The sequence below is a fragment of the Geotrypetes seraphini genome, chromosome 8 (genome assembly GCF_902459505.1).
Source record: "Geotrypetes seraphini chromosome 8, aGeoSer1.1, whole genome shotgun sequence".
Classification (NCBI taxonomy): domain Eukaryota; kingdom Metazoa; phylum Chordata; class Amphibia; order Gymnophiona; family Dermophiidae; genus Geotrypetes; species Geotrypetes seraphini.
Window position 1 is genome coordinate 122,746,222 of NC_047091.1, and position 13,446 is coordinate 122,759,667.

At 46.1% G+C, this 13,446-nt stretch overlaps 1 protein-coding gene across 1 annotated transcript in view; it reads right to left on the minus strand.

Moving 5' to 3' along the window:
• Window positions 1–13,446, minus strand: part of FSTL3 (follistatin like 3) — a 34,131-nt gene that overhangs the window by 19,406 nt on the left and 1,279 nt on the right. The gene's annotated exons all lie outside the window — the stretch shown is intronic.

The following is a 13,446-nucleotide window of genomic DNA, read 5'->3' on the forward strand; positions in this document are numbered from 1 at the left end:
TGGCTTTTCACAAAAATGTAATGCTCTCTTCGCCCCATACTCAACCCCAACCCCATTATGCCAATCCTTCCTATATTAAGCTCTTGTAAACCATGCCGAGCTCTATAATTATGGAGAGAATGCAGTATATAAACTTAAAAGTTTAGTTTAGTTCTTATTATATTTATTTTGTGTCTTGTTCGTCTGAGTATATTTTTGTCTGTTTAATACTGTTGTTTTTAATTCTGTTTTTATTGCTGTAATACGTTTTTATTGCTGTAATACGCTTAATATTTTGATAAACCTTAATCAAATTTACAATAAACTTGGAAACTTGGTCATGGGGTTACTGTGGTTCCTCTGGGGTAAGTTCGGGCGGTTCTTCAGTTTCTCTAGAAGCAGGAGCGGGCGGTTCCATGGGTTCTCTGGGATGGGGCTAGGCAGTTCTTTGGTTCTCTGTGGTGGGTCTTGACAGGTTGTTTGTTTTTTTTTATTCTTTATTTATATTTTAAACTTTTGACAAACTTATCAGTAAAATAAAGAAAAAATACAATGCAAACAGAAATAACCTAGCAAGCTTTATCTTCTTGCGCAAAATTGACCAATGAAATAATAAATCACCAAGTATAATTAGTCCTCAATAAATGGAGGAAGAGCTGTAATAGGCTGAAAAATTAACAGGTAACTCTTTAATAAAGAAAACTAAGATGGAGTTAGCAGGTGCTAGAACAGGGGTCTCAAAGTCCCTCCTTGAGGGCCGCAATCCAGTCGGGTTTTCAGGATTTCCCCAATGAATATGCATGAGATCTATGTGCATGCACTGCTTTCAATGCATATTCATTGGGGAAATCCTGAAAACCCGACTGGATTGCGGCCCTCAAGGAGGGACTTTGAGATCCCTGTGCTAGAACATATCCTCACTGAGCTTATACTTGGATGCAACAAGTTCACGTAGTAGTTACAGACTGCCCTTTGGCAGAGATAAATCTGGACAGCTGTTGTGGTTCATAGAAAATGTATCGACTATCTTTATACATTTATACGGAGTCAGGTCAAAAGCGCGCCGGGCCAAAGGCGCGCGCAGACAATTGAGCGCAGCGCGGAGGTGCGCGCCGCAGAAAATTACTGTTTTTACGGCTCTGACGGGGGTGTGTGTGGGGGGAACCCCCCCACTTTACTTAATAGAGATCGCGCTGCGTTGTGGGGGCGTTGGGGGTTGTAACCCCCCACATTTTACTGAAAACTTTACTTTTTCCCTGTTTTTAGGGAAAAAGTTAAGTTTACAGTAAAATGTGGAGGCTTACAACCCCCAAACCCCCCACAACGCCGGCGCGATCTCTATTAAGTAAACTGGGGGGGGCTCCCCAACAAAACCCCCCGTCGGAGCCCCTAAAAACTGTAATTTTTTTCAGCGCGCGCCTCCGTCTTGCGCTCAGTTGTCGGCGCGCGCCTTTGTCTTTCGCCGAGTTGTCTATGAACCCATTTATACATTTACAGGGGTACCTCAAGACAAATGTTGCACCTAACTGCAATGCCTGAGGTCTCAACATGAGAAATTGTTTCCTTCTCTTCTGTGTGGAAAGGGATACATTAGGGTACATTCTTACAACATTTGACATAAAAGGAACATCTTTATATTTGAAAAAAAGTTTTAACATCCATTTCCTGTCTGAATCTATAGCGAACTGTACCAGCAAGGTAGCTGTGACCTGAACTTCAGTTTCTGACCTCTCTAGGAAAATCAGTTAAATCCAAACTATCAGCAGATAAATTCTGTTGGTTAGGATTTTGAGATTTAACTCTCCTAGGTAGGTAATAAATTTTTGAGAGAGGTGGGTATGAAGTTTCTGGCACTTTCAAAACTTCAGTTAAATATTTCTTAAACATATCAAGTGCTGATACAGGAAACACTTTTGGGAAATTTACAATCCGAAGATTACATTTCTTAGTAGCATTCGCCAACATTTCTAGCTTGAAATGTAGGTTTCCACTGTCCTTAACCCAAGTTAAGGCCTGAGTTTCAACAGCTTTTAATCTGGAGTCATGTTCGTTCACTTTAGTTTCAAGACATAAACCATTCTATTTCCAAACTTCAAGCCTGGGCTATGTTTGTCCAGATGAAGATAAATGCAGCCAAAACTAAACTTTTATGGTTAGGCCCAAAACTGGATTATCTCCCTCCCACTGTACTTCTGGACTCGACCCTCCTTACAAATTGAGCTCTCCTCCAAAATTTTGGGAATACTTTTTGACTCTTCCCTTACCTTTAAGGATCAGATAAATTCTCTGGTTAAGAAATGTTTTTTTTAACTTACAAATGCTGAGGAAGGTTAGATCTCTTTTTCATCAACATCACTTTTCTGTTCTGGTCCAATCAATTGTACTTTCTCGGCTAGATTATTGTAATGCTATTTATCTTGGCATCTCAAAGATCTGTCTTCAAAGACTACAATTGATTCAGAATACTGCTGCAAAGTTGATTTATGGAAAAAGCAAATTCGACTATGTGCCTCCCTTGCTTTTGAGCCTTCATTGGCTCCCAGTTTATCTCAGAATTCAGTTTAAAATTTTACATGGTATTTTTATTCCTCTTGTTCCTCTCTATGGAAGGTTTATAGATTTACATATGTGAGAGGTACTCAACAATTTAAACTTTCCCTCCCTTCCAAGAAAGGAATTAAAGGAATCAAGAATTTCAGCCTCTCTTTAGTTTTTAAATTCTCCCAATTATGGCATGATCTTCCTTTGATTTTGAGGTGTCTTAGTTCCTTCCAATCTTTTCGTAAATCCTTGAAAACTTTTCTATTTGCTAAACACTTTGAAAATTAATTTCCATGTATTTTAGTATTTATTTATTAATTTATTGTTAACCGTGTCGAGCTTCCCATGGTTGAAGACCCGGTATATAAGGCTAAGTTTTAGTTTAGTTTAAGACATGATACTTTGTTCTTAATGTCCAAATTTTCTGATAGAACTGTCGTATAACGTAATGATAGTTGCTGGATTTGAGTTCCCAATGAGAGTTGCAAACTTGATATTGCCTCCCATAGCATTTCTATATTGAATTCCTTTGGCCTTTGCATAAGTGTAACATTTCTTGAGCCCACTGTAGAAAGTAAAGTACCTATAGCCACAGCAGCATTCTCTTTAATCATCAGGGAAACTCTGGTAGCCTGCTGCATTCCACTCTCTGATTGCAATGATGTTGACACAAAAGCCTCCTCTGCCCTCCGTACAGAGCCGTTATCTGCACTCTGCTGGGTTGGGAAGGGAGCGTCCCAGGCTGGTTCCACCTCCATCTGCCCTTTCATTGCCATGGAGCGAATTGGAGGATTACACTCCTCCAGGGACAAGGTGGCGCCCTTGAGGGAGAGATCATAAGCCTCAGCCTGCGTGTCTCTCCCTGCCGAGGATCCCTCCGGTTGCTGCGTTCGGGCACCTCGTACCATGTAGGCATTCATTGGCCCAGTCGTGGTAACAGATTCCTCCGGGAATACCCAGATCTTTGATTTTCTTTTGCCCATGAAGGCAAATTTGGGCAAAAACTCCAATGGCGCCTCCGTGGCAGCGTTCAAGTTGCCATCTTTGATAAGTTCCTTGGTCTTGGCAATTTTGATGTTTCTCTGGGGCAGAAATGGTGGTTCGGTGGTTTCTGGAGATGGGAATGGATGGTGTTTTAGTTTCTAATGGGGCGGGAATGGATGGTTCTGCGGTTTTTTCAGGGCAGGCAGTTTCCCTGGGGATGGACTGGGTGGTTATGTGTCTTGTCTGTGGTGATACCGGGGGGTCTGGCGGTTTCTCTGGAGTGTGTCGGTGTGGATCAGGGGCCTCTTTTGGGTAGTATCTAGTGGCTCTGGGGCACCTTGAGGCAGGCTGGGGGGTTCCAGAAGCACTTGGCGGGCCCAGGTAGTTTGGGGCACTCTGTTGGTAGGACTGGAGAATGCAAGCCCCTTTGGGATTGCCCGGCTTCTGGGTGTGTGGTTGTGGTTCAGATGGTCATTGGTGGGTGTGCTGGGTTAGCATGGATTCTGGCAGTATGGGCTTGGTCTCCCTTGAGGGACCTGGGGCCGCTGTGGTCTCTGTTGGGGTTGTCTGTCCAGGCTGGACAGTGGTCTCCCGGGTTTGGTTAGGCCTGGTTGCTTCCTTGTCTGGCTGGGAACTCGGGGGGGGGGGGGGGGGGGGGGAAGGGGGTGTGCAAGTCTTGGTGGGGGTGTTGGGGTGGGCTTCAGCGTTCTCCTGGAGGACTGCTATGGACTTTCTGTCCAATGGCCTATTGGAAATGCAGTGGAAGTTCTCTGGGATTGGGCCAGTGTAATGCCAAGTTCGTTAGGTAGTCAGCACTTCACAGCATACAAAGAGACACATACCAGATACAAGATAAGGCTAATTATGCTACTTTATTGGTTACATAAATTGCAGGGCGGTAATATACTGAGCACAGCTGATATAGACACAAATTTCAGGGCAGTGATATGCTAATTGCAGAGCAATATATACAAAGCACAGATAATTCAAAATAAATTCACCATGACTGAATATGACGTCACTGTTCCTCACAACTGACAGGGGAATCCTTTTTCCAGGCAGTGATGGACCGGGTACCAAATCATGGGAATATCCCTTCACAGCACGCTGATGGATTCCAAAGAGAAAGCCCCAGGATGGCCTCTTATATACTGTTATCCTGTCTCACACTCTGTTAGTGTCTGCAGTAAACAACAGGTGTTTCACTTATCTCCCAGCTGGAATGTTCCTGATATTCATAGTTCTTCCACATGCCCACCAGATTCCTACAAACCTGTTCCTTGGAAATGGCTGTACAGCCAGTGAGTCCCTTTGGGGTTCTGGGTTTCTGGGCTGGTTTTGCTACTTTGGACGATTACATGTGGTTGTGTGGCCTGGTAGCCCTTTGTGTTTGGCTCCTCTCCTATGCTGTCTCTCCAGCGGGTTCGTGATGGATAGTAACTTCCTCCGGCTGGAGAGTATGGGCAGCTTACTCCTCTGAGGACAGGTAGTTGGTGTTGCTTGGACCCTGTATTTCCCGTCAACTGGCTTTTAGTGGAGTATGTTGCATGGGTGGGGGTCCTATGGCTCACGGATCAAGGGCTGGTGGCATGTGCTGGGACTGTTACTGTCTGAGTCAGTAGTCTGATGCACTGGATCCTGTGGGAGGAGTTTTGGTGGGTTTTGCCTTCTCAGGTAACATCTCGGGTGGTCCCCTACTGACCATGTTTCCAGTCTTGGTGGTAGGGGTGGGTAGAGCTCTGCTGGGTTAGTTGGGGGGGGGGAGTGCTGTCATGCAGTTCCCTTCCAGCAGTTCCTTTTCTGCCAGTCCTTCAGCGTCATCCTGCTGGGTGCTGCAGCTGGTCAAGTGATGTCCAGCGGGGTTATGTCCCATCCGTCTGGCAGGATACTGGTGGTACGTGCTGTGTTGGGTTGTCTGGGGTTAAGGGATTTCTGCTCCAAGTGCTGTTGTCCCCATAGTCTTCCTGGTGGTATGGTCCTCTGGCACCTGGAATTTGACTGTCTGCCAGGGTGCCGACGGCTGGTCTTTTGCTGCTCATGGGTGAGTGGACGCTGGATACTGGTTGTTTTGGGGGCCTATTGGCCAACTGGTACCTGGTGCTGCGGTGGACTTTTCTGCATAACTGGAAAGCCGGTGGCCCCATGACAAGATCGGCTTCCATGGTCACTGTGGGTCTGGGCTTCCTTGGCTTTCTTCGGTGTGTCCTGTGGGGGTTGTGGGTGTACTTCTCCCTTGGCCCCTGTTATAGGGGTCTCTCAGGTACCCCTATTTTGGGGGCGGATTTTTGGTGTGTTTGCATGCTGGTGCTTCCGTTGTGCCCATGGTGGGGCTCATGCCAAGGTAGCGTGTGCCCGTCTGTTCCACCTGATTGGTCTTTGGGGTGGGGCTGGCCGGCTCTTGGTTCTTTTGTTTTGTGGACTCCTGTGGCGGGGGGAGGGGGGGGGGCAAGATGGATGTATTCCTTGGGACATATCAGCTTTGCATCATTCTTGGACCAGAGTGGTGTAGGTTCAAGCAGCAGTCCTGGGGTCTGATTTCAGATTCCAGGTGGGTGGGCCATGATGGATGGTCATTGTGCTCGCCGTTGGGTGTACTGGTGAGTGGGCGTGATAGTGGTAGGAGTTTCAGGGCAGCATGGCCCTCATCAGGGCTGCCTTGGAGTCAAGTGTTTTGGCTGTTCAGGTAGGACAGTTGTTCCCTTGGGGACCCTGGGTCGCAGCTTTGTTTGGGGGAGAGGGGCTAGAAGTTACAGGCCTGTGACAGTAATCCTGAGCTACAAGGTTTTTGGCTCATCAGAAGATGAGCGGTTATTTGAAAGTGAGCTCAGGCGAGTGGGTACACCTCAGGGCAGGTGACCTAAAAAGGGAGTATGGAGGTCCATGCCTATCCCCAGGCTCAGCAGGGCTGAGCGGTTATTGGGAAGTGAATATTCTTTGAGGCAGGGTACCCTGAATGGGGGCATAGAGGGCCATGCCCACCCCCTAGACCCATGCTGACATGGCGGGGTCAGGGAACTACAGTTCTGTATTTGTCAATTGCACATGATTTGTAGCTCAGGAGGTGAAACAATTGTTGATTGTTTGTGTCCCAATAAACAAAGCTGCGGCCTTGGTTTTACCATCAATAAGTGTCTGTGGTCTATTGATTGTGATCGCTAAAGGTAAGGGGCAAGAAGCCTTGCTTGGACATGGAGAGAGGGGTATCGATAACCATGTGTATGAAGAAGTGAGGGGTGAAGGGGGGGTCATGGGTGCACAACTCGGCCATTCCAGTTATGGGATGATTCATCACAGCCGTTACATCGCAGCTGCAATGGATCGGCTGCGATGAATTGTCCCATTCTGGAGGGAGCTGGGCTGGGAAAATTGGATTTGGGTTAAGGGGTGAGGGAGATAGCTTAGGCAAACTGGGCTTAGGACGGGGAAAGACAAACTGGGAACACTGAGATTTGAAGGTGCGAGCTGTACTTTTTTTTCAGGGGAAGGGGGGAGAGAGAGAGGGAGACGAGATGAACTGTTTGCCCTTGTTGCCTTCACCTGTTGGCTCACTAGAAAGCAGCAGGGTCATTAATATTGATCAAGGGCTTACTTAAATGGTAAATCTGTGAAATCAATAACGTTCCTTATTCAAATCTACTTCTGTAAGCCAGAACTAAATCACTACTCAGTGGTTTTAAGAAAATAACACTAAAAGAGATTCTGATTGTTGTGGAAGCAACAAACCTCCAAAGAGAGGCAAAAGGTGATTGGTATTAAGGACGCTTCTGCCGAGTTGCCTCTGTATTAGCAACCCCCTTGCAGACTGAAATGTACAGTCTCGCTTGGACCTCTCCTCTCCTTGGATGGGATCACGTAGCAGGGTAGCAGGGCAAATGTTCAGAATTCTGAAATATCTTCACAGTGCAACAGCTCAGGAAACGTCGCTGGGCAGACTGCACCTGCCATGACTGCTGTCATTGCTTGGGAGAGGCTGCTCTTGGACTGTTAGAAATAGGAAGTTAGAAGCAGAAAATATGGTCTCTACCCCCTTAGAGACACCTTCCTCTGCAGGCACTGTCCCTTCTGAGAGAGCTCTCTGCACAGACTCTGCCCCTCAGGGAAATTTCCTGAACAGAATCTGCCTCCTCGGAGAGACGTCTTTGAGCAGACATTGTACCCTCAGAGATACCTTCCTCTGCACTTTCCCGAGAGACTTCTCTATACAGACAGCGACTTTCCTAGGCATACACTGCACCTCAGTAAGATCTTCTGACTAGAAATTGCATGTTGGGAGAGACCTCCTTCAACAGATATTGTGACCTTAAACAGACAGAAACCCCTTAGAGACACCTTGCTGTGCAGACACTGTCCCCTCTGGGAGGCTTTCCTATACCGACAATGCTCCCTCAGAGGCAACTTCCTACGTGGATACTACCCCTTAGAGAGACAGTTCTGAAGGGACACCCCCTCTGTCTCAGTGAGACTTTTCTAAACAGGCATTGCTCTCTTAAGGAGACATTCCTGAACAGACCCTCACCCCTCAGCGAGACCTTCTTGAACAGACACTGCAGGAAATCTCCAGGTTTGTTAGACTCCCTTTGTACTTATTGACCAACACCTAACGTACGTTCCTTGAACAGTAATGCGGGGTGGTCCCATCTGTTCATGAAATTCACTGTGAGGAATATAGGAAATCTATTTCTACGTGCCTGGACCACAGTTATGGAACCAATTACCTGAGCAACTGCGAGGGCTTAGTGAAGTCGACTGTTTTAAGATTCTGTTGAAAACGTTTTTGTTTAGGAAGGTATAAGTGAATGCTGATTTTCTAGATTTTTTTTATTAAGTATTTTGAAGTTTATTAAGTAATTGCTGTTGTACTATATTTGTCTGTTATAAATTATGCATGTTTGTTGGAATCCGCCTAGAAAGGTTGATAGAATGGAATATAAAATTTTTTAAATAAATAAATAAGAGTCTTTACTATGAAAAGTCACTTCACCCTCAGTGAAACATTTCTGAAAAGACTCCCCCCTCCCTAAGTAAAAGCTGCCTGAGCAGACATTGGGCAGACTGGATGGACCATTTGGGTCTTTATCTGCCGTCATCTACTATGTTCCTATGATCAGACCCCCCCCCCAAGGAGATCTTCCTGAGCAGAACCCCCCCCTACAGTGAGACCTCCATGAAGAGATAATGCCTTCTGAAAGAACCTTTCCTGTTCTCATAGATGCCCTTTATTGCTTTTGAAATATAACCTTTTACTGTTGTGTCTGACACGCAGTATACAAATTGTTTGACAATGGTAATGATTTTAGGCATGAATTTATAAATGCTGAAAATACTCCTGGTTAGTAGCCTGAAGAATTCATTTTACGTGCTAGCTCATCCTGTGCCTGGCCAAGTTCCCTGTCTTTACTCTCCAGCAATGGTATCTCGTCATGTAAATACAGAGGGAGAGGGGTATTCGATTAACTTATTAATTCTGTGTTTCTATTAGTGACTGAGAACATATCGTAAAAGGACTAGCTGGGACCCTGACAGATGAAAGTTAAGAAGCGTTTCTTGTAGTGATGGTATACCTGCTGACCACACCACCTTGGCTCTTTCATTAGATAATGACCTGGATGGTCAGGAAGAGGAGAGTGAATTCATTCTGGTGTTTAGTTCACTATTGGTTTCTCAAGGATTATTATGGGAAACAAATTTGTTATCCAGCCTAGAATAATGCCATACTGTGGGGGAGCTGGCATTTCTGGTCATGGGAATGTGTATATATATATATATATATATATATATATATCGCTTGGACAAGATGTATTAAGTTGTTTACAATCAGGTACTCAAGCATTTTTTCCCTATCTGTCCTGGCAGGCTCATAGTCTATCTATTGTACCTGGGGCAGTGGAGGATTAAGTGACTTGCCTAGAGTCACAAGGAGCAGCACTGGATTTGAAGCCACAACCTCAAGGTGCTGAAGCTGTAGCTCTAAACCACTATGCAGGCAGAATTATATCCCAGTGCTTTAAAATCCTTTTAACTAATGTGGGGGTGCTCATTCAGGGGTACTAAGCAATTGGAGGAAGAGGGGTGCTCTGGCTTGCTGAAATTTCAAACCAAACAGTTAAATTGATACATATGAACCTACCTATAAAATGAACCTGTCTGGCATGCAGATTATGGCTAATGGAGATAGGGGCTCTAAGGAGCCAATTTTCAAGACGATTGAGTGCTGCGTACGCCCGGTAGCACTCTAGAAATAATAGTAGTAGTAGTACGAGGGTTTCCACACTGTCATATTATCACGGGAAATGGCTTGGGCGGGAGAAGAGGTAAGAGGGTGTGTCATAGTGTGCAGCCATTTCCAGAAGCTGGCTTGTGGAATTTGGTGTACATGAGAAACAGAATGAACAATGAATCTCATGATACTCTCTTTGAAAATGACCAAATTTCTTTTTTTTTTGGTATGTTCTTGTTGTAATACTTCCTTGATAATTCTTTTGTAATCCGCCTTGAACTGCAAGGTAATGGCGGAATAGAAATCCCTAATGTATTTCAACAAACATGCCTTTAATACATGCACTTGAGATGCGGTTTTAACACACGCATGCTTTTTCATTTGCTATTTTGAGATTTTTTTAATTTACTGAGAAATATGATGGTGAGAGGTTTTTGGTTTTTTTTAAAAAAATTCCATGTCATGCAGTTGTCAGCCCCAGACACATGCACCTGAGATGCACTTTTAACAGTACCGGCACCCCCGGACCAGCCAGTAATTTGGGGGCATTAAAAGTCAGTGTTTCAGTTAGTGTATCACCAGGCAATGTCAGAGCATTGCCCAGAGTGCTCATTTTATGGGAGCCCGAGACCTCGTGTCGAAGGGCAAAATATAATACGGGGCTGGTGGGCCTCCATTTTTGCTCTTCGGCCGGGGCGGTCGGGGGGGCGGAGGAATTCGCCCGGGGCTGATTGGCTTAGCTTAAGGCGAAAGCCAACTTTAAATTTGATAGGGTACGCGGCGGAGGCGGTTCGGAGGCGAGGGGATTAAAGGGGGGGGCAGTGGAGGACTCAGCCGTTTGGGTCCTCCAGGGTGTTTTTCCCTCCCACCCTCCCTTTGTTTTCTTGTTCTTGGGAGTAGTTCGGGGGCGGATCTCCCGAGCTATTCGGTCATTGGGCTCATCGGGTGATGAGCGGTGGGCCGGCGGGGTGCCGTGCCTGGGGGGTCAGGTGACCCGGATAAAGGGGCATGAGGGACATGCCACCCCTCTGACCCTTGTTGAGGTGGCAGGGTCGAGGGCACTGAAAGTTTGTTTTTTGGTAGCTCGGGAGGAGCTCTTTGATTTATGTTAATCACTGTTTGATGGAAAATATAATATGTTAATTATATTTTAATAAACTGAGCTGCGGCTAATTACCAAAAGTTGTTTTTGCGTGTTACTGTTAAATAGGTAGAAGGTTTATCAGGGTAACATCGGTCGGGAGGGGGTGTGAGTCACAGGGAGCAAAAAGGGCACATCCAGATCCCGTTGTTAAATATTAATGACCTCACTGTACTACATAACATAGAGGCTACTATGAAACACGGAAAAAGACCACTGTGAGCCATTATGTGCATCGGTAGGTAAAATACTTTGATACTAAACTGGCTAGAACTGGTTTAGCACCAATCGTTAAATGCACAGTAGGTTTAGAACAGGGGTGTCAAGGTCCCTCCTCGAGGGCTGCAATCCACTCGGGTTTTCAGGATTTCCCCAATGAACATAAGAACATAAGCAATGCCTCTGCTGGGTCAGACCTCAGGTCCATCGTGCCCAGTAGTCCGCTCATGCGGCGGCCCAACAGGTCCAGGACCTGTGCAGTAATCCTCTATCTATACCCCTCTATCCCCTTTTCCAGCAGGAAATGGTCCAATCATTTTTTGAACCCCAGTACCGTACTCTGCCCTATTATGCCCTCTGGAAGCACATTCCAGGTGTCCACCACACGTTGGGTAAAGAAGAACTTCCTAGCATTCGTTTTGAATCTGTCCCCTTTCAACTTTTCCGAATGCCCTCTTGTTCTTTTATTATTCGAAAGTTTGAAGAATCTGTCCCTCTCCACTCTCTCTATGCCCTTCATGATCTTGTAAGTCTCTATCATATCCCCTCTAAGTCTCTTCTTCTCCAGGGAAAAGAGACCCAGTTTCTCCAATCTCTCAGCGTATGAAAGGTTTTCCATCCCTTTTATCAGACGTGTCGCTCTCCTCTGAACCCTCTTGAGTAACGCCATGTCCTTCTTAAGGTACGGTGACCAATATTGTACGCAGTACTCCAGATGCGGACGCACCATCACCCGATACAACGGCAGGATAACTTATTTCGTTCTGAAGTTGAAAGCATGCACATAGACCTCATGCATATTCATTGGGGAAATCCTGAAAACCCGACTGGATTGCGGCCCTCAAGGAGGGACTTTGAGACCCCTGGTTTAGAACATCGAGGCCTAAGCCCACTCATCCTTTCCTTACCGACTGCTTGTAGTGCTTTCAAGCTCCACTGAGGGCACTAGACCGACCTGTTCTAGAGAGGTGTTTCTCAGCTGGGTCCTTGCCAGTCAGGTTTTCAGGATATCCACAACGAATATGCATAAACTTGATTTACATACACTGCCTCCATTACATGCAAATTTCTTTCATGCATATTCATTGTGGATATCCTGAAAACCTGACTGGTTAGGGCAGTGTATCGCAAACTGTGTGCCGCCCGAGATATCAGGTGTGCCACGAGATGCTGGGGAGGAGGAGAGGCGTCAGCAGCGGCTGACTGCGTACAGGACGTGCCTCTCACAGCGAAAGGCACATCCTGTAGGCAGTCAGCCGGCACCAGCGCCTCTCCTCTCCACGCGTCTTCCCTTCCAGCACCCCCTCTCCCCAGTGGCTCAGGATCTGTCTGGAGGGCCTTTGCACATGTGCGGATGTCAACATCGACATCACTGCATCAACGTCCGCGCACTTCCAGATTCCTCGAGTCGCGGCCACCACATTTAGTGTTTGCCAGACACTGGGTTAGGAGTACTCCAGGACCCAGTTGAGAAACACTGATCTAGAGTATTTGGGGATTTGGCGGCAGATTGCCTAGCTGGCACCTCAACTGTCTCTGCCTTTATAAGAAATGTTTTAAAATCACAGAATAGGAAGCAGATAAGGGAAGGGGTAAAACGCGGACCTGAAGGACCTCGTGGATCTAAACCCGCACGTCCTTAAAAATCTGAGGTCCGTGCCGCTTGTAGCTAGTTTCTGGCTCTGACAGACCTTGGTGACAATGTAGCGCTGACGGATCCGTCTCAGCATAGGGACGGAAAAGTATTAGGATCCGTCAGCGCTACAATGTCATCGAGGTCTGTCAGAGCCACGGACCTCAGATTTTTAAATTTACTGGGGCTGCAGGAAACCAGTTTAAAGGATTTGTTTTAGAGCCACTCCAGGACTAGTCTCTGGTTCTGACAGACCTCGGTGACATTGTAGCGCAGACAGATCCTAATACTGTTCCCTCCCTATGCTGAGACGGAACCGTCAGCGCTAAATTGTCACCGAGGTCTGTCAGAGCCAGAAACTAACTACAAGCGGCACGGACCACAGATTTTTAAGGACGTGCGGGTTTAGATCCGTGAGGTCTGTCAGGTCCGCGTTTTACCCCTTCCCAGTAGATAATCATTAAACATTACAGTTTTATTAGTTGGCTATGGGAACTATGATTAGCCCAAGGGTGTGAAATCATAGATTTCTGCTGGGTTTAAATCCCCTAAATATCTTTTTTTTTAAAAGTTGGCTTCTATGCTAAACCCAGCAGAAATGAACCTTTTATGGACACAAACAATACTGGGGATGCTCAGAACCCACAGAGCTGCCACCCATGGCGGAGTGACTTTCTCAAATCAATGAACCTTCTTCTTGTTCTTAGAGAGGGAACTGTTTTTAATATAATC